This window comes from Elephas maximus, chromosome 3, assembly GCF_024166365.1.
Source record: "Elephas maximus indicus isolate mEleMax1 chromosome 3, mEleMax1 primary haplotype, whole genome shotgun sequence".
Lineage (NCBI taxonomy): Eukaryota > Metazoa > Chordata > Mammalia > Proboscidea > Elephantidae > Elephas > Elephas maximus.
Window position 1 is genome coordinate 74114653 of NC_064821.1, and position 19133 is coordinate 74133785.

Genomic DNA, 19133 nt, shown 5'->3' on the forward strand with positions numbered 1-19133 from the left:
TAGTATCTCACACAAAAACTTATATACATCTTGCTACATACTCCCAGTTGCTCCCCCCCTAATGAGACAACCCTCTCCCTGCTTCCGCTCTCTCTTTTCGTGTCCATTTTGTCAGCTTCTAACCCCTTCTACCCTCTCATATCCCTTCCAGGGAGGAGGTGCCAACATAGTCTCAAGTGTCCACCTGATCCAAGAAGCTCACTCCTCACCAGCATCCCTCTCCAACCATTGTCCAGTCCAATCCCTGTTTGAGGAGTTGGCTTTGGGGATGGTTCCTGTCCTGGGCCACCAGAAGGTCTGGAGGCCATGACCACTGGGGTCCTTCTAGTCTCAGTCAGACCACTACGTCTGGTCTTCTTATGAGAATTTGGGGTCTGCATCCCACTGCTCTCCTGCTCCCTAAGGGGTTCTCTGTTGTGTTCCCTGTCAGGGCAGTCATTGGTTGTAGCTGGGCACCATCTAGTTCTTCTGGTCTCAGGATGATGTAGTCGCTGGTTCATGTGGCCCTTTCTGTCTCTTGGGCATGTAATTACCTTGTGTCCTTGGTGTTCTTCATTTTCCTTTGATCCAGGTGGGTTGAGACCAACTGATGCATCTTAGATGGCCACTTGCTAGCGTTTAAGATCCCAGACGCCTCTCTCCAAGGTGGGATGTAGAATATTTTAATAGATTTTATTATGCCAATTGACTTAGATGTCCCCTGAAACCACGGTCCCCAAACCCCCACTCCTGGTACGCTGGCCTAGGAAGCATTCAGTTTATTCCGGAAACTGCTTTTCATTTAGTCCAGTTGTGCTGACCTCACCTGTATTGTGTGTTGTCTTTCTCCTCACCTAAAGTAGTTCTAAAAAAAAAAAAAAAAAGTAGTTCTTATCTACTATCTAATTAGTCAATACCCCTTCCCCCTCCCTCCCCCCTCTTGTTCTAATTTCCTTTTTATACTTTTTCTGTTTTTTGCCTGAAGTTTTCTACTGTGAACTTATTTTTTTCAGGGTTTTTTAAAAATAAATGTAAAAGATAGACAAGGCAGGGCCAAGGCGGTGGAGTAGCCAGATGCTTCCGGTGGTCCCTCTTACAATAAAGACCCGAAAAAACAAGTGAATCGATTATATATGACAATCTAGTAGCCCTGAATGTCAAAGGCAAAGCTGAGGAATTAGACTGAGTGGCAGGGGAAGGAAGAGATGGTTCAGAAGTAGTGAGGAGTTACCAGACCTGACCTGGCAGGAATTTGCACACGGCAGGTCAGATCAGCTAATAAGTGCAGTGAGGCGAGCAGTGGCGTTTGGGATTGTTTTCCACATCGGGAGAGACTGAGCGGCGGAGAGTCTGCTCAACCCTCCAGAACCAGTGAGAAGCGGCCTTTCAAGCAGGATAAGTACCTGAGTCTAACCTACTGAGCTGATCAAAAAACACCCTGTTTGGAGGCAGAGCCAAGATGGCGGAATGGACAGATGCTTCTGGTGAGCCCTCTTTACAACAAAGACCCAAAAAAACAAGTGAAACAAGTATATTTGTGACAAGCTGGGAGGCCTGAGCTTCAAAGGCAAGCTTGGAAAATGAACTGAGGGGAAGGGGGAGGAAGAGACCCTTCAGAAGTGGAGAGAAATTACCTGACCTGAATCTCAGGGAGCTCTCAGGCACCATTCTCGGAGCGGCGGTGGCGGTGGTGGTGGTGGCAGTGGCAGCAGCAGCGTTGGGCTGGTACAAGCATTTGGCCACAGTTTCCTCGGGGAGAAGCAGCCAGCCACACAGCCTACTCACACCTCTGGAACCTGAGGAGAATGGCTCTGTCTACAAAAGCTAAGTACTTGCGTATATTTTACCACACCCCCCCCCCAACTCCCAAGCTGGCTTTAGCGGCTGAATCCCTGGGCCTGAGATAGACCCTGGTGAGCACCTAGAGCCATCCTCTCGGCCTTGGGCAAGGGAAAAAATTTGCAGTTGGGGGGAAAAGATAATTTGCTAGGTCCATTAACTGGGGAAGCTCAGGAGAGAAGAGGCTCCTGTCCAGGCATAAACCATCGTGGACCTTGAGCACCTTTCCCTTCTGCATGGACCTGTGTGGGCCTATGTCGGGAGAATAGGCCCTTGTTGGCAAACTCCGAGCATTTCAGCTGTGCAGTGGAGAGGTGAGTGTTTGATGTTTGACATTGCTTTGCCTATTAAACAAGGTCCTCACCTACCCACAACAGGGACCTAAGGACTGGTGGCTCCACTCAGGTCACCCAGCCACCCACGACAGGGGTGCATAGATAACTGGTACCTCCCAGTCCTTACAACCAAAAACTCTGGGTACCCATGGTCCCTCTGCAGAACCCACCCACCAGCACGCTCTAGGGAACAGAGATGCATTTTCCTTAGAGACACTTGGAGGTCAATTCTCAGCCCCCTGCCTTGTTCAGAGCATGACCCCCTGCTGCAATCAGATACTGGTATATACGCCATTCACCCCTGCCCCTCTAAGACTGTAGGACAGACACTGTACCACACACTTGATGATCAGCTACCTGGGAACCTAAGCTGAATTCATACAAGAAAACTGAATGGACTCCTAGACTGATATACCTGATAACAACTCTAGCCAGCTGGGGACAGGACACCAGAGCTCCAAAGGTGAAAATAATCAAGCTAGCTCACTCAAGCAACCCATAGGGGTATACCAAAACAAAACAAAGCAAGCAGCTATGACAGGTAAGCAAGCATAAACTAATACAATAACTTACAGATGGCTGGGAGACAACAGTCAGTATCAAGTCACATAAAGAAACAGGCCATGATCACCTCAACAGGCTCTCAAAACAAAGAATCCAGGGATCTTCTAGATGAAAGTGCATTCCTGGAATTACCAGATGCAGAATACAAAAGTTTAATATACAGAACCCTTCAAGGCATCAGGAAGGAAATAAGGCAATATGCAGAACGAGCCAAGGAACACACAGATAAAGCAACTGAAGAAATTAGAAAGATTATTCAGGAACATAATGAAAAGTTTAATAAGCTGGAAAAATCCATAGACAGACAGCAATCAGAAATTCAGAAGATTAACAATAAAATTACAGACTTAGAGAACTCAATAGAAAGTCAGAGGAGCAGAGTTGAGCAAGTAGGAGCTAGAATTTCTGAACTCAAAGATAAATCACTTGGTACTAATATATTTGAAGAAAAATCAGATAAAAGAATTAAAAAAAAAATGAAGAAACCTTAAGAATCATGTGGGACTCTATCAAGAGAAGTAACCTACGAGTGATTGGAGTACCAGAACAGGGAGGGATAACAGAAAATACAGAGAAAATTGTTGAGGGTTTCTTGGCAGAAAACTTCCCTGATATTGTGAAAGATGAAAAGATATCTATACAAGATGCTCATCGAACTCCACATAAGGTAGATGTTAAAAGAAAGTCACCAGGACATAATATAATACAAACTTGCCAAGACCAAAGATAAAGAGAGAGTTACAAGAGCAGCGAGGGATAAACGAAAAGTCACCTATAAAGGACAGCCAATAAGAATAACCTCGGACTACTCCGCAGAAACCATGCAGGCAAGAAGGCAATGGGATTACATATTTAAAAAACTGAAGGAAAAAGATTGCCTTCCAAGAATCATATATCCAGCAAAACTGTCTCTTAAATATGAAGGTGAAATTAAGGCATTTCCAGATAAACACAAGTTGAGGGAATTTGTAAAAACCAAACCAAAACTACAAGAAATACTAAAGGGGGTTCTTTGGTTAGAAAATCAATAATATCAGGTATCGACCCAAGACTAGAACACTGGGCAGAGCAACCAGAAGTCAACGCAGACAGGGAAATCCGCCCCCCCACAAAAAACAAAGCAAGATTAAAAAAAAAAAAACAAAAAACCCAACACAGGGTAACAGCAATGTTATTACATAAAAGAAGACAACATTAAAATAATAAAGACGGACTAAAAAATGTAACCATACACCTTCCATATGGAGAGGATGATACGGCAATACAAAGAAATAAAAGTTAGTTATAAATTTAGAAAAATACGGGTAAATAATAAGGAGAGAAACTATCCTACTCATCAAAATAAAATACAAGGGAAAAATACAGACTCAGCAGAAACAAAATCAACAACAACAAATATGAGGAAAGGGGATGATATATTAAGAAAATCTACTCAGCACATAAAATCAAGTGGGAAAAAGAAACTGTCAACAACACACAAAAAAAGACATCAAAATGATAGCACTAAATTCATACCTATCCATAATTACCCTGAATGTAAATGGACTAAATGCACCAATAAAGAGACAGAGAGTGGCAGAATGGATTAAAAAACAAGATCAGTCTATATGCTGCCTACAAGAGACACACCTTAGAGACACAAACAAACTAAAACTCAAAGGATGGAAAAAAATGTATCAAGCAAAAAGCAATTAAAAAAAGAGTAGGAGTGGCAATATTAATTTCTGACAAAATAGACTTTAAAGTTAAATCCATCAGAAAGGATAAGGAAGGACACTATATAATGATTAAAGAGACAATACACCAAGAAGATATAACCATATTAAATATTTATGCACCCAATGACAGGGCTGCAAGATACATAAAACAAACTCTATTAGCATTGAAAAGTGAGATAGACAGCTCCACAATCATAGTAGGAGACTTCAACACACCACTCTCGGTGAAGGACAGGACATCCAGAAAGAAGCTCGGTAAAGACATGTAAGATCTAAATGCCACAATCAACCAACTTGACCTCGTAGACATATACAGAACACTGCACCCAGCAGCAACCAACTATACTTTCTTTTCTAGTGCACATGGAACATTCTCTAGAATAGACCACATATTAGGTCATAAAGCAAGCCTTAGCAGAATCCAAAACATTGAAATATTACAAAGCATCTTCTCTGACCATAAGACCATAAAAGTGGAAATCAATAACAGGAAAAGTAGGGAAAAGAAATCAAACACTTGGGAACTGAACAATACCCTGCTCAAAAAAGACTGGATTATAGAAGAGATTAAGGATGGGATAAAGAAATTCAGAGAATCCAATGAGAATGAAAACACTTCCTATCAGAACCTTTGGGACACAGCAAAAGCGGTGCTCAGAGGCCAATTTATATCAATAAATGCACACATCCAAAAAGAAGAAAGGGCCAAAATCAAAAAATTATCCCTACAACTTGAACAAATAGCAACAAAGAAATCCACAGGCACCAGAAGAAAACAAATAATAAAAATTAGAGCTGAACTAAATGAAATAGAAAACAGAAAAACAATTGAAAGAATTAACAAGACCAAAAGCTGTTTTTTTTTAAAAAATCAACAAAATTGATAAATCACTGGCCAAACTGACGAAAGACAGGAGAGGAAGCAAATAACCCGAAAAAGAAATGAGATGGGCGATATTACAACAGACCCAACTGAAGTTAAAAAAGAATCATATCAGATTACGATGAAAAACTATACTCAAACAAATTTGAAAACCTAGAAGAAATGGATGAATTCCTAGAAACACACTACCTACCTAAACTCACATAAACAGAGGTAGAACAACCTTATAGACCCATAACAAAAGAAGAGATTGAAAAGGTAATCAAAAAACTTCTAACAAAAAAAAGCCCTGGTCCAGACAGCTTCACTGCAGAGTTCTACCAAACTTTCAGAGAAGAGTTAACACCACTACTACTAAAGGTATTTCAGAGCATAGAGAAGGATGGAATACTACCAAACTCATTCTATGAAGCCACCATATCCCTGATACCAAAACCAGGTAAAGACACCACAAGAAAAGAAAATTATAGACCTATATCCCTCATGAATGTAGATTCAAAAATCCTCAACAAAATTCTAGCCAATAGAATTCAACAACATATCAAAAAAATAATTCACCAGGACCAAGTGGGATTCATACCAGGTATGCAGAGATGGTTCAACATTAGAGAAACAATTAACGTAATCCACCACATAAATAAAACAAAAGACAAGAATCACATTTTATCAATTGATGCAGAAAAGGCATTTGATAAAGTTCAGCACTCATACATGATGAAAACTCTCAGCAAAACAGGAATAGAAGGAAAATTTCTGAACATAATAAAGGGCATTTATACAAAGCCAACAGCCAACATCACCCTAAATGGAGAGAGCCTGAAAACATTCCCATGGAGATCGGGAGCCAGACAAGGATGCCCTTTATAGGCTAGATAAAGAAATAAAGGGCATCCAGATTGGCAAGAAAGAAGTAAAAGTATCTCTTTTTGCAGATGACATGATCTTATACACAGAAAACCCTAAGGAATCCTCCAGAAAACTACTGAAACTAATAGAAGAGTTCAGCAGAGGATCTGGATACAAGATAAACATACAAAAATCAGTTGGATTCCTCTACACCAACAAAAAGAACATCGAAGAGGAAATCACCAAATCAATGCCATTTACAGTAGCCCCCAAGAAGATAAAATACTTAGGAATAAATCTTACCAGAGATGTCAAAGACTTACACAAAGAAAACTACAGTACACTTCTGCAAGAAACCAAAAGAGACTTATGTAAGTGGAAGAACATACCTTGCTCATGGATAGGAAGACTTAACATTATAAAAATGTCTATTCTACCAAAAGTGATCTATACATTTAATGCAATTCCGATCCAAATCCCAAGGACATTCTTTAATGAGATGGAGAAACAAATCACCAATTTCATATGTAAGGGAAAGAGGCCCTGGATAAATAAGGCATTACCGAAAAAGAACAAAGTGGGAGGCCTTACTTTACCTGATTTTAGAACCTTTATACCACCACAGTAGTCAAAACAGCCTGGTACTGGAACAACAACAGATACATGGACCAATGGAACAGAATTGAGGTTCCAGACGTAAATCCACCCACATATGAGCAGTTGATATTTGACAAAGGCCCCAAAACAGTTAAATGGGGAAAAGACAGTCTTTTTAACAAATGGTGCTGGCATAGCTGGATATCCATCTGCAAAAAAATGAAACAAGACCCACACCTCACTCCATGCACAAAAACTAACTCAAAATGGATCAAAGACCTAAATATAAAATCTAAAACGATAAAGATCATGGGAGAAAAAATAGGGACAACGTTAGGAGCCCTAATACACGGCACAAACAGTACACAAAACATTATAAAGAACGTAGAAGAAAAACTAGATAACTGGGAGCTCCTATAAATCAAACACCTATGCTCATCCAAAGACTTCACCAAAAGAGTAAAAAGACTACCTACAGACTGGGAAAAAGTTTTTAGCTATGACGTTTCTGATCAGCGCCTGATCTCTAAAATCTACATGATACTGCAAAAAGACAAATAACCCAATTAAAAAATGGGCAAAAGATATGAATAGACACTTCAGTAAAGAAGATATTCAGGTAGCTAACAGATATATGAGGAAATGTTCACGATCATTAGCCATTAGAGAAATGCAGATCAGAACTACAATGAGATTTCATCTCACTCCAACAAAGCTGGCATTAATCCAAAAAGCACAAAATTATAAATGTTGGAGAGGCTGTGGAGAGATTGGAACACTTCTACACTGCTGGTGGGAATGTCAAATTGTACAACCACTTTGGAAATCAATTTGGTGCTTCCTTAAAAAGCTAGAAATAGAACTACCATACTATCCAGCAATCCCACTCCTTGGAATATATCCTATAGAAATAAGAGCCTTTACACGAACAGATATATGCACACCCATGGTTATTGCAGCACTGTTTACAATAACAAAAAGATGGAAGCAACCGAGGTGCCCATCAATAGATGAATGGATAAATTATGGTATATTCACAGAATGGAATACTACGCATCGATAAAGAACAGTGAGGAATCTGTGAAACATTTCATAACATGGAGGAACCTGGAAGGCATTATGCTGAGTGAAATTAGTCAGTTGCAAAAGGACAAATATTGTATAAGACCACTATTATAAGAACTTGAGAAATAGTTTAAACTGAGAAGAGAACATTCTTTTGTGGTTATGCGAGGCGGGGAGGGAGGGAGGGTGGGAGAGGGGCATTCACCAATTAGATAGTAGATAAGAACTACTTTAGGTGAAGGGAAAGACAGCACACAATACAGGGGAGGTCAGCACAATTGGACTAAACCAAAAGCAAAGAAGTTTCCTGAATAAACTGAATGCTTTGAAGGCCAGTGTAGCAGGGGCAGGGGTCTGGGGACCACGGTTTCAGGGGACATCTCAGTCAATTGGCATAATAAAATCTATTAAGAAAACATCCTGCATCCCACTTTGAAGAGTGATGTCTGGGGTCTTAAATGCTAGCACGCAGCCATCTAAGATGCATCAATTGGTATCAGCCCACCTGGAGCAAAGGAGAATGAAGAATACCAAGGACGCAAGGTGATTACAAGCCCAAGAGACAGAAAGGGCCACATGAACCAGAGACTACATCAGCCTGAGACCAGAAGAACTAGATGGTGCCCGGCTACAACCGATGACTGCCCTGACAGGGAGCACAGCAGAGAAGCCCTGAGGGAGCAGGAGAGCAGTGGGATGCAGACCCCAAATTTTCATAAAAAGACCAGACTTAATGGTCTGAGACTGGAGGGACCCCAGTGGTCATGGCCCCCAGACCTTCTGTTGGCCCAGGACAGGAACCATTCCCAAAGCCAACTGTTCAGACATGGATTGGACTGGACAATGGGTTAGAGAAGGATTCTGGTGAGGAGTGAGCTTCTTGGATCAGGTGGACACTTGAGACTATGCTGCCTGGAGGGGAGATGAGAGGGTGGAGGGGGTTAGAAGTTGGCGAAATGGACATGAAAAGAGAGAGTGGAGGGTGAGAGCGGGCTGTCTCATTAGGGGGGGAGAGTAATTGGGAGTGTGTAGCAAGGTGTGTATGGCTTTTTGTGTGAGAGACTGACTTGATTTGTAAACTTTCACTTAAAGCACAATAAAAATTATTAAAAAAAAAAAAAAAAAAACACCCTGTTTGGGAAGAAACTTTCTCCCTGCTGCCTCCGCACTCTCACTGGGTCTGGGCCAGCTTCAGAGACTGCGGCTTCCCCTGGGCTGGAGGTAGGGCCTGTCACTCATCCTGAGCCATTCTCCCAGCCTGGAGGAGGGAACAAGTTAACAAATAGAAAAAATAGCCTGCCAGCTCCCCTAAACCAGGAACTCACGGCGGGTACAGCTCCTTTCCCTAGGCACAGGCATAAAAGGTCCCTGGACTTTGTGTTAACTTAGGTAGGTAGTGTTTCTAGAAATTTGTCTGTTTCCTCTAGGTTTTCAAATTTGTTAAGAGTACAAATTTTCATAGTGTGCTGTTATGGTTCTTTTATTTTCAGTTGGGGCTGTTGTGATATCGGCCATCTCACTTCTTATTTGGGTTATTTTTTTCCTTTCCTGTTTGCTTTCTTTCCTGTTTTTCTTTTTTCAGTTTGGCCAGTGGTTTATGGATTTTGTTGATCTTTTCAAAGAACCAGCTTTTGGTCTTGTTAACTCCTTCAATTGTTTTTCTATTTCATTTAATTCTGCTCTAATTTTTATTACTTCCTCTCTTCTGGTGCCCAAGGGCTCCTTTTGCAGCTCTCTATTTGTTCGAGTTGTAGGGTTAATGTGTTGATTTTGACCCTTTCTTCTTTTTGGATGTGTGTATTTATTGGTCTAAATTGACCTCTGAGCACTGCTTTTGCTGTGTCCCAAAGGTTCTGGTAGGTGTGTTTTCGTTCTCATTTGATTCTGTGAATTTCTTTATTCTGTTCTTAATTTCTTCTATAGCTCAGTAGTTTTTGAGCAAGGTGTTCAGTTTCCATGTGTTTGATTTTTTTTTTCCCCTTGCTTTTTCTGTTATTGATTTCTACTTTTATGGCTTTATTGTCATCGATGCTTTGGATTCTGTTAAGGTTTGCTTTATGGCCTAATATGTGGTCTATTCCAGAGAATGTTCCACGTGCATTAGAAAGGAAAGGATACTTGGCTGCTCTTGGGTGGAGTGTTCTGTGTATATGTATGAGGTCAAGTTGGTTGATTGTAGCATTTAGATCTTCCATGTCTTTATTGAGCTTCTTTCTGGATATTCTGTGTTCACCAAAAGTAGTGTTTTGAAGTCTCCTACTATTATTGTGGAGCTGTCTATTTCTCTTTTCAATGCAGTTAGAGTTTGTTTTATGTACTTTGGAGCCCTGTCATTGGGTGTGTAAATATTTATTACGGTCATGTCCTCCCAGTTTATCATTATATAGTTTTTTCATTTAATCGTAATATAGGAAGGAATACTCCCGAACTCATTCTATGAAGCCAGCATAACCCTGATACCAAAGCCAGGCAAAGACACTGCAGAAAAATAACTTTACAGACTAATATCTCTCATGAACATAGATGCAAAAATCCTCAACAAAATCTTAGCCAGTAGAATTCAACAACATATCAAAAAAAAAAAAAAAAATTCACCATGACCAAGTGGGATTGATGCCAGGTATGCAGGGATGGTTCAACATTGGAAAAACAATCAATGTAATCTATCACATAAAGAAAACAAAAGATAAGAACCACATGATCTCACCAATTGACGCAGAAAAGGCATTTGACAAAGTTCAATGTGCATTCATGATAAAAACTCTCAGCAAAATAGGAATAGAAGAAAAATTCCTCAGTATAGTAAAGAGCATGTACACAAAGCCAACAGCCAACATTATCCTAAATGGAGAGAGTCTGAAAGCATTCCCCTTGAGAATCGGAATCAGACAAGGATGCCCTTTATCACCACTCATATTCAACATTGTGCTGGAGGTCCTATCCAGAGCAATTAGGATAGGAAAAGAAATAAAGGGCATCCAAACTGGTAATGAAGAAGTAAAAGTATCTCTATTTGCAGATGATATGATCTCATACACAGAAAACCTCAAAGAATCCACAAGAAAACTACTGAAACTAATAGAAGATTTCAGCGAAGTATCGGATACAAGATAAACATATAAAAATAATTTAGATTCCTCTACATGAACAAAGAGAACTTTGAAGAAGAAATCACAAAATAAATACCATTTACGATAGCCCCCAAGAAGATAAAATACTTAGGAATAAATCTAACCAGAGATGTAAAAGACCTATACACAGAAAACTACAAGACACTGCAAGAAACCAAAAGAGACCTGCATAAGTGGAAAAACATGCCTTGCTCATGGACAGGAAGACTTAACATTGTGAAAATGTCTGTTCAACCCAAAGTGTTCTACAGAGACAATGCAGTCTCAACCCAAATTCCAACGGCATTTTTTAACAGGTTGGAGAAACAAATCACCAGCTTCATATGGAAAGGAAAGAGGCCCTGGATAAGTAAGCATTACTGAAGAAGAAGAATAAAGTGGGAGGCCTCACACTACCAGATTTTAGAACCTATTATACTGCCGTGGTAGTCAAAACAGCTTGGTACTGGTATAACAACAGATACACAGACCAATGGAGCAGAATTGAGAATCCAGACATAAATTCATCCACCTATGAGCAGCTGATATTTGACAAAAAGGCTCAAAGTCTATTAATTGGGGAAAAGAGAGTCTCTTTAACAAATGGTGCTGGCATAACTGGATATCCATCTGCAAAAAAATGAAACAAGACCCATGCCTCACACCAGGCACAAAAACTAACTCAAAATGGATCAAAGACCTACATATAAAATCTAAAAGATAATGGAAGAAAAAATAGGGACAATGCTAGGAGCCCTAATACGTGACATAAACAGAATACAAAACATTACTAACAATGCACAAGCACCAGAAGAGAAACTAGACAACTAGGAACTCCTAAAAATCAAACACTTACGTTCATCCAAAGACTTCATCAAAAGAGTAAAAAGACAATGTGGAGACTGGGGAAAAAATTTGTCTATGACGAATCTGATCAGCGTCTAATCTCTAAAATCTGTAAGATATTGCAAAACCTCAAAAACAAAAAGAAAAATAACCCAACTAAAAAATGGGCAAAGGATATGAACAGACATTTCACCAAAGAAGATATTCAGGTGGCTAACAGATACATGAGGAAATGCTCACGATCATTAGCCATTAGAGAAATGCAAATGAAAACTACATCTCACCTCAACAAGGCTAGCATTAAAGCAAAAAACACAAAATAATAAATTGTTGGAGAGGTTGTGGAGAGACTGTAACACTTATACACTGCTGATGGGAATGTCAAATGGTACAGCCACTTTGGAAATCGATTTGGTGTTTCCTTAAAAAGCTAGAAATAGAAGTACCATATGATCCAGCAATCCCACTCCTTGGGATATATCCTAGAGAAATAAGAGCTGTCACATGAACAGATATATGCACACCCATGTTCACTGCAGCACTGTTCACAACAGCAAAAAGATGGAAACAACCTAGGTGCCCAGCAAGGGATGGATAAACAAATTATGGCATATTCACACAAGGGAATACTACGCAAGGATGAAGAACAGCAATGAATTGGAGAAACATCTCATAAAGTGGATGAATCTGGAAAGCATTATGCTGAGTGAAATCAGAGGTTCCATCAGCCCGAGACCAGAAGAACTAGATGGTACACGGCTACCGCCAGTGACCACCCTCACAGGGAACACAACAGAGCGTCCCTGATGGAGCAGGAGAAAAGTCGGGGCACAGAACTCAAATTCTAGTAAAAACACCAGACTTAGTGGTCTGACTGAGACTGGAGGGACCACAGAAGACATGGCCCCAGACTCTCTGTTAGCCCAGAACTGAAACTATTCCCGAAGCCAACTCTTCAGACAAAGATTAGACGGGACAGTAAGACATAAAATGATACTCGTGAAGAGTGTGCTTCTTAGTTCCAGTAGATATATGAGACTAACTGGGCAGCTCCTGTTTGGAGGCAAGATGAGAAGGCAGAAAGGGACAGGAGCTGGCTGAAGGGACACAAAATCTGAGGTGGAGAGGAGGAGTGTGCTGTTACATTATAGGGAGAGCAACGAGGGTCATGTAACAATGTGCGTATAAATTTTTGTATGAGAAACTAACTTGAACTGAAACTTTCACTTAAGGCACAATTTAAAAAAATGTAAAAGAAAAAACACAAAGAATAATGTAACAAATGCCCCTATTTACAACATCCAGAATTTATCATTGTAATCATGTTATATTTACTTAGGAAAAAAGAAAATCTGAAAGCTATACCTAAAGTCCCCTTTAACCACCTCCTCTCCTCCCAGGTAGAAACCCTGGTGGCGTAGTGGTCAAGAACTATGGCTGCTAACCAAAAGGTCAGCAGTTCAAATCCATCAGGCACTCCTTGGAAACCCTATGGGGTAATTCTGCTCTGTCTGATGGGGTCGCTATGAGTTGAAATCGACTCGACGGAAATGGGTTTAGTTTTTTTTTGTTTTCTCCTCCCAGGAAAGCACTAGCAGTCGGTTTTCAGTTTTACATACATGTGTTTTCATACATCCACCACCCATCTGTCAGTTTGTCACACTGTGGTGGCTTGCATGTTGCTGTAATGCTGGAAGCTATGTAAAGATGGTGTGGGGGTGGCATTTGACCTCCTCTAAATTCACAAGGGGGAAGGAGAACCAAGATCAACAGTCCAAGGCTGATTCCTATGAGACGGAGGTCAGATGTGCCTCCACCCTCCAACCTATTTATCAATTCTGACACCAACCGTCCCTCCCATGGCACTCTCTCCTTCTTTGCTCACAGACAATATTCGCGACTGTGGGTTTTATTAGGGAAGTAACAGGTTACAACTCAGGTTCAGGAATGGACACAGGTCTTTGATCAGGGCAGCTTCTTCTCAGCCATGTCAGCAGGCACGCCTCTCTCTGCCCCTTCGGCCTCTGCCCTGCTTGGGCAAGTGTTAGGAAGCTCTTTTATCTCTGCTGAAAAGTGCCTGGAGGTACCCTATTCTGCTAGAAAGCCTCCTGCCCGCGGGTGCTCAGCTCTCTCAATCTGTGTGCCAGGAAGCTCACTGCGCTGTCTCCTGCCGGTCTTCTGGTTCTGCTGCCTCTGCTGCCACCTTTTCTCTGCAGCTGGTTACCTCTGTCTCTTGCTGTCTCCAGTGTTACAGCTGTCTCTTTCTGTCTCCTGGACCTAGGAGGTTTTCAGTACAGGGATCCTAGGTCCAAATGACATGCTCTACTCCTGGCTCTTCTTTCTTCGTGGTGGTGAGATCTTCCATTCCCGCCTCTGGGTTGGCTCATTTTAAGCCTAGCGGGATAGCAAAACTTAACAATCCACTTGTTAGGGTTCCATACACTTTATTTGCATGGTCCCATCCCCAAAACGGTGCCATGCATCTTATTTGCATTATTAGCAATCTATCCCCTTAGTGGGCCACAAGCACCTCATTTTCATAATCCCACTCAGTCTTTTGGTGGGAGTTACAAGACCATGGCAAGAAAGGCCATATAAAAATGATCCACCACACCCCACTACGCCACTAGTATTTCAAATATCAGTAGGATTGCCCATGGTGAACAGGTTTCAGGACAGTATCCAGATTAAGACAGACTAGGAAGAAAGGCCTGGTGATCTATTTCCAAAAACTAGTCAATGAAAACCTAACAGATCACAACAGAACATTGTCCAAGGTGCTTGCTTTGGAGATGTCATCAGGGGGGATCAATTGCTAGAAGAGGGCATTGTGTTTGGTGAAGTAGAGGGCCCACAAGGGTGAGGGAGACCTTTGGTGAGATGGATTGGCACAATAGCCACAATGATGAATTTGAACATGCCAGCAACTGTGAAGATGATGCAGGACCAGGCAACATTTCATTCTGTTGCATGTGAGTTGGAGCTGACTCGATAGCAGCTACTTATCTATCTACACCCAAAACTAAGTCAAACCTGCTGCTGACCCTGACTCATCATGACCCTACAGGACAGAGTAGAACAGCCCGACAGTGTTTCCAAAGCTGTAACCTTTTTAAAAATATTTTTTTTATTGTTGTTGAGAACATACACAGCAAAAACACACCAATTCAAGTTGCTACATGTCTAATGCAGTGACACTGATTAGATTCTTTGAGTTGTGCGACCATTCTTACCCTCTTTTTCCAAGTTTTTCCTCCCCCTTTAACATAAACTCACTGCCCCGCTAAGATTCCTATCTAATCTTTTGAAATGCTGTTGTCAATTTGCTCCCATATAGATAGTTCTTAAAAAGGCACAATGCTCAAGGCAGTCATTCTTTACTAGTTAAGCTGAAGCACTGTTTAGTCTTGAGGAATCCAGGGTCTATTTTTTGTTTAAGGTTTAAAGATTATCTTAGGGCAATATATTTGGGTGTTCATCCAGCCTCCATGGCTCCACAAACAGTCCTATAGGTTTTGTCAAATGCTTAATGTCATGTGTCCACTGTTAACAGCATCATACAGAATAGTTTCGCTGTCCTAAAAACGCCCCAAACTCCACTTGTTCATCCTTTCCCTCTGAGACAGATAGGGTTAACTGTGCTGGTGGAACAAAAGAGCTGTTAAAGGATTACCATTCAGAAGTTGGGTAAACAGGAACCGCACCCTGTCAATATAAGGCTGAAACAACCCATGAATTACTATCTCCTTCTTAGCGTTTTTTCTAGTCCCTTCCCCCTTTACAGGTTCCTGCACGCACAGAAGAACAAAGCCTGACCGGTGTTTAACCTTCCTTAGCACTCTGAAGATGATGATGCAGTGCCAAAGATCAGTGCGCTTATGCTATATCCCATAATAAGTGATGGCAAGGGCTGCCGAGACGACTCCATCTTGAATATCAGCGGGTTCCATCTTGGATTCCAGATGCACGCTGCAACCTAATCAACATGTACCACCATTCTGAGAAGTACCTGCCCCTTGAAAGAAGCCCACTGAATATTCATTACTCTGTCGTCTCCACCTGACCCATATAAGCCCTAGCCTTGCCTCCCTTTTCAAGTCAGCCTTTTGGAGAGGCTTAGATCCCCGCCGACTCCTTTTGCTTGGCTCAAGCAAAATAAAGCTTGCTGAAGATAAAGTTTGCCTTTCACGTGTATTCATATCATGTCAGATTGGTGATTGGTAACACCTCTGCTTCCCCAGCTCCTGGCAACCACTGATCTTTTTACTGTCTCTATAGTTTTGCCTTTTTCAAAATGTCATAATATCGTTGGAATCATACAGTATACAGCCTTTTCAGGCTGGCTTCTTTCACTGTTGTTTTGCTGTTAGTTGCCACTGAATCAGCTCCGACTCATGGTGACCTTATGCACAACTGAATGAAACGTTGCCCCATCCTGCATTATCTTCATGATCCTCGGTATGTTTGAGTCCACTGCTGTGGCCATTGTGTTAACCCATCTAATTGAGAGTTTCACTTAGCAACGGGCATTTAAGTTTCTTCCATGCCTTTTTGTGGCATAATAGTGCATTTCTTTTTATCACTGAATAATATTCCATGGTATGGATGTGCCACAGTTTATTCATTCATTTACTCACCTGTCTCTTCAGTGTCTATGCTTTTTTTTTTTAATTTTTATTGTGCTTTAGGTGAAAGCCAAGGCTGTAATCTTTACGGAAGCAGCCTGCTGTATCTTTCTCCTGCAGAGCAGTTGTGGGTTTGAACCTCCAACCTTTCAGTTAGCAGCCTAGCTTTTTAGCCACCATGCAAACACCCTGTGTCTCATTTCATCCTCACCAGACCTTATGGGATAGGAATTATTATCCCTGATTTTCCAATGAGGAAACAGAGACCTCCCCCAGTGGGAGAGGAGAAGCGCCTTGCTCAGAGTGGAGGCCCTGAGACTCCCATCCAGGGCATCCTCTTTGCCTAGTATAAGTAAGGCCCAGGGAGAGAAAGTGATTCACCTGAGGCCACACCCAGGTCAAGGACAGACCCTGGTCCCCTCAGGCCAGTGCTCTTTACCACCCACAGCTACCCCCTCCATCCTCGAGAAAGAGGTGGATTCTGAAGCTTCACCCCAGGACAATCTTTATTCCAATTTGACAGATGAGGAAACTGAGACCCAGGAAGCAGCAGTGATGGTGCCCATCAGGTCACAAAAGTCACAGCTAACATGTGTACAGTACCACAAATTGGGTGGCTTATAAGAACAGAAATTTATTGTCTCATAGTTCTGGAGTCTACAAGTCCAAATCAGGGCATCAGCCATATTGATTCCTTCTGAGGGCTCTGAGAGAGAAACTGTTTCATGCCTCTCTCCTAGCTTCTAGTAGCTCCAGGCATTCCTTGGCTTGCAGCTGCAGGTCACATAGTATCATTCTTGTCTCCCTGTCTCTGTGCATTTTCTCCTTGTTTATAAGGACACCAGTCATATAGGATTAGGACCCATCCTACTCCAGAATGGAAACTCTGGTGGCACAGTGGTTAAGAGCTACAGCGGCTAACCAAAAGATCAGCAATTCAAAAACACCAGCTACTCTTTGGAAACTCTATGGGGTAGTTCTGTTCTGTCCTGTAGGGTCACTATGAGTCGGAATCAACTCGATAGCAATGGGTTTACTTTAATACGACCTCATGTCAACCTAAGACATCTTCACACTATTTTCAAACAGGATCTTATTCACAGTCTGTCCATAGTCTACAGAGATAGTTGTAAAAGGGCCTTTACCTGCCTTCTTGGATTCCTGCTTCAGTCATCACTCCATCCTTAGGCCTTTGAGCTCCCTGGGTGAGATAAAACAAACAAAAAAAACCCCATTCCCATTGAGTCAGTTGTGACTTGTGGCGATCCTATGTGTTACAGAGTAGAACTGAGCTCCATAGGGTTTTCTTGGAAGCAGATTGCCAGATCTTTCTTCCATGGAGTTGCTGGATAGTTCAAACATGTTAACCTTTTAGTTAGCAAACCATTTCCACCACCCAGGGGTGTGGGGTGAGATAAAACCAACGGGAAAACAAAACCATTGCCATTGAGTCTCACAGCAACCCTATAAAATGGAGAACTGCCCCACAGGGTTTCCAAGGAGCGACTAGTTGATTCGAACTCCAACTTTTTGGTTAACAGCTGAGCTCCTTAACCACTGCGCCACCACATCTCCTGGGTGAGATAAAAGAGGGCACTATTCCCAAAAGGAGCCCTGGTGGCACAGTGGTTAAGAGCTCGGCTGCTAACCAAAAGGTTGGAGTTCAAATGCACCAGCTGTTCCTTAGAAACTCTATGGGGCAGTTCACAGAGTCACTATGAGTCAGAATCAACTTCATGGCAATTTTTTTTTTTTTTAATTCCCCAAACATTGCCCAACCCTGCAGCTTCTATGAACCATTCTCCTCAGGAAGGGCACCAAAGGCACCAGGCTACCCACAGCTCAAGCATGGAAAACTGCAACCATTCCATTTATTCCCCTTTGAAAAATGAAATGACTGTTCTTTCATGACTCCCTTGCACTCCATGAACTTGCTGGAAAAAGGGCAGGTGAGAAGAGGAAGCAGGCAAGTTGCATTTTCTGGAGCACCACAACTCCTGAGGGGAGGGCAATTAGAAACCCCACTTTACATATGAGAAAACTGAGGCCCAGGGAAAATAAGGAACTTGTTCACAGTCGGAGTTAGAAAAGGAGCTGATTCACACCTGGATCTTACTGGCCCAAGTTCAGTTCTCCAGTGGCCCAGGGGTTAAGTTCAGAGTGAATGTTGCAGGGTAAGCTGGAGGACATTCTCCCACCACAGAAGAGGTTGTGCTACCTCCGTAGTCATCACACAATAACCTGTTCCTAGGCACACATACCTTGTTCTCATCTCTAATCCAGAACCCAGAGGTACTGGGGAACTTTGAATTGCTATTGTTATCTCATGTCAACAATAACTGAATCTGCTTGTAAAAATGATCAGACTGTCAAAATCACCAGGGGTGGGGCAGGTAAATACCTGGCATTGCTGCCATATCAGGGAACAGTAGAAATGCGAGGTCAATGAGAATACTACATAAAGGATCCAGGAGACCTGGAGTAGAAGCTCACCTTCTCAGGACCCAGTTTTCCCAATAGTCAGACAATATCTCAGGGGCTCCCGGTGGTTACTTTCCTTATCTCCTGGGCTCTGTGTACCGCGGAAGAAGAAACCTTACGGCAGGGCCAGAGGGCTTCATGCTCCCGTTCCTAGTCTGTGTTTTTCCACATTGTAGGTGAACAGTCTAGACAGCAGCCACGGGGGGGAGAAAACTTATCTCCCAGAGTGTGGCCAAACTTAGCCC

The 19133-nt window shown here is 41.9% G+C and overlaps 1 long non-coding RNA gene across 1 annotated transcript; it reads right to left on the minus strand.

Moving 5' to 3' along the window:
* Positions 1-1654: 1654 nt before the first annotated feature.
* LOC126071693 (uncharacterized) lies at positions 1655-19119 on the minus strand. The gene is made up of 3 exons (XR_007516369.1): positions 18901-19119; positions 17553-17608; positions 1655-1775 (listed from the first exon to the last, which is right to left on the minus strand). It is a non-coding gene; the product is annotated as an uncharacterized LOC126071693 (long non-coding RNA).
* Between the last annotated feature and the right edge of the window lie 14 nt (positions 19120-19133).